The sequence below is a fragment of the Ammodytes marinus genome (genome assembly GCF_949987685.1).
Source record: "Ammodytes marinus genome assembly, contig: scaffold_289, whole genome shotgun sequence".
NCBI classification, from domain to species: Eukaryota; Metazoa; Chordata; class Actinopteri; order Uranoscopiformes; family Ammodytidae; genus Ammodytes; species Ammodytes marinus.
In genome coordinates, this window is record NW_027648307.1 from 12,501 (window position 1) to 15,000 (window position 2,500).

Here is a 2,500-nt window from a genome sequence, read left to right on the forward strand (position 1 = left end):
TGGTCTGATGAGACCAAAATACATTTATTTGGGTCAGATGGTGTTAAGAGTGTGGAGCGGCAACCAGGTGAGGAGTACAAAGACAAGTGTGTCTTGCCTAGAGTCAAGCATGGTGGTTGGAGTGTCATGGTCTGGGGCTGCATGAGTGCTGCCAGCACTGGGGATCTACAGTTCATTGAATTCTAACATGTACTGTGACATACTGAAGCAGAGCATGATCCCCTCCCTTCATAAACTGGGCCGCAGGGCAGTACTGCAACATGATAACGACCCCAAACACACCTCCGAACGACCACTGGCTTGCTAAAGAAGCTGAGGGTAAAGGTTATGGACTGGCCAAGCATGTCACCAGTCTTAAACCCTATTGAGCATCTTTGGGGCATCCTCAAACGGGAGATGGAGGAGCGCAAGGACTCTAATATCCACCAGCTCCTTGATGTCGTCATGAATGGGTAGAAGAGGGTTCCAGTTGCAACCTGTGAAGCTCTAGTGAACTACATGCCCAAGAGGGTTAAGGCAGTGATAGAAAATAATGATGGCAAAACAAAATATTGACACTTTGGGCCCAATTTGGAATTTTTTTCTTAGGGGTGTACTCACTTTTGTTGCCAACAGTTTAGACATTAATGGCTGTGTGTCGAGTTATTTTGAGGGGACAGTAAATTTACACTGTTATACAAGCTGTACACTGACTGCTTTACATTGTATCAAAGTGTCATTTATTCAGTGTTGTCGCATGGAAAGATATAATGAAATATTTGAAGAAATGTTAGGGGTGTACTCACTTTTGTGAGATACTGTAGATAGATGGACGGACGGACGGACGGACGGACGGATGGACGGACGGTTAGATAGATAGATAGATGTCGAAATACAGCGTATATAGGCTACACAGACTAATTTAACACCCTGTAAGGATACTTTTTTTTGTGAGATGGATAGACAGACAGACAGACAGACAGACAGACAGACAGACAGACAGACAGAGACAGCTGTTTTAAAACACAGCGTATACACACTGGCTAATTTAACAACCTCTGAGGATACTGTTGTTGTTCTGAAGGAGTCTGTGTTCACAACTATAATCAACACAGACGTTTGCTCTCAGTGTGATGTGAGGAACAGGATGGTGTGGCTTCTGCAGTGTTCACATCTTGTAATGTTCACTTCTTAGATTACATTCTGTGCTCGACTCACGCTGTGTTTTGTAAATGTAACACCTGCACAACTTGGTATTAAGTCTTAATCATAGTCTTACCTATAAGGAATGCATGTTGCTGTATCTCTTTCTTCGATAACTTTTATTTTTAATTTTTTTAAAGATATTTTTTGGGCATTTTTTATGCTTTATTGATAGTGTAGAGACAGAGTTGAAATGGGGCAGAGAGGGGAGTGACATGCAGGGAACGACCGCGGGCTGGAATCGAACCCGGGTCTGCTGCTGGCCGAGGCCCATGGGGGGGGGGGGCGCCCTACCAACTGAGCTAAAGGCGCCCCCCACTTCGATAACTTTCTAACCGTTCATCCGATCTGTTTAAAACAATTTGAGACGGTTGCTGAGTACCCAAGAAAATGCAGTGCCAAGTTTGAAGTCATTTGGATAAGCCGTTGTGTAGAAAAATGTGAAAAATCCGGTCAAGACAGCTGTTACCGTAACTGCACAAATAGACGCGCATTAATATTTCAAGCGATTAATGGGCTACTGCACTAGTACACTGGAATGAATGAATCACATATCGTCTTTTTTCCAGATTATTTACATGTTACCAGCTGTCAAATAAGCATGTAATTAGATATCTAAGTAGCCCATTGGGTTACACTTAAGTCTGATCAATCACTATGTGTTGGTTGGGTTAAGTAAGGGATGCATGTTGTTGTATCTGTTTTTTTAGATAACTTTCTAACCGTTCATCCGATCTGTTTAAAATAATTTGAGACGGTTGCTGAGTACCCAAGAAAATATGAACAATGGTCAAGACAGCTGTTACCGTTACTGCACAAATAGATACAGTCAAGCCCGAAAATATTCATACCCCTGGCCAATTTTAACTTATCGTTTTACAGTGGCCCAGCCAGAGTCCTGATTTGAATCCAATTGAGAATCTGTGGAGGGAGCTAAAGATCAGGGTGATGGCAGTGAGATCCTCCAAACTGAAAGAGTTGGAGGTCATTGCCAAAGATGAATCGGCTAAAATACCAGTTTTCCCGCAATGATGCCTCTTGTACATCGTCTTATTATCTTTGGGAGAAGCCTGGGTCATTTCCAATCAAGAAAACAAACTTGCTGGTTTCATAAAAGTAACTTTAAGTCAAAATTTGCCAGGGGTGTTAATAATTTCGGGCTTGACTGTATTTTACCTTTTTGGTTGAACATTTTTACTATTTTTATTTGTATTATTTTTTTCTGTATTTATCCCCAGAGACCAACATTATTATTATTATTATTATTATTATTATTATTATTATTATTATTATTATTATTATTATTATTATTATTATT

At 40.7% G+C, this 2,500-nt stretch overlaps 1 protein-coding gene across 1 annotated transcript in view; it reads left to right on the forward strand.

The window, feature by feature from the left end:
• LOC307270776 (thyrotropin-releasing hormone-degrading ectoenzyme-like) overlaps window positions 1-2,500 on the forward strand; it is a gene marked incomplete at both ends in the record, with an annotated part of 34,252 nt that overhangs the window by 2,149 nt on the left and 29,603 nt on the right. The gene's annotated exons all lie outside the window — the stretch shown is intronic.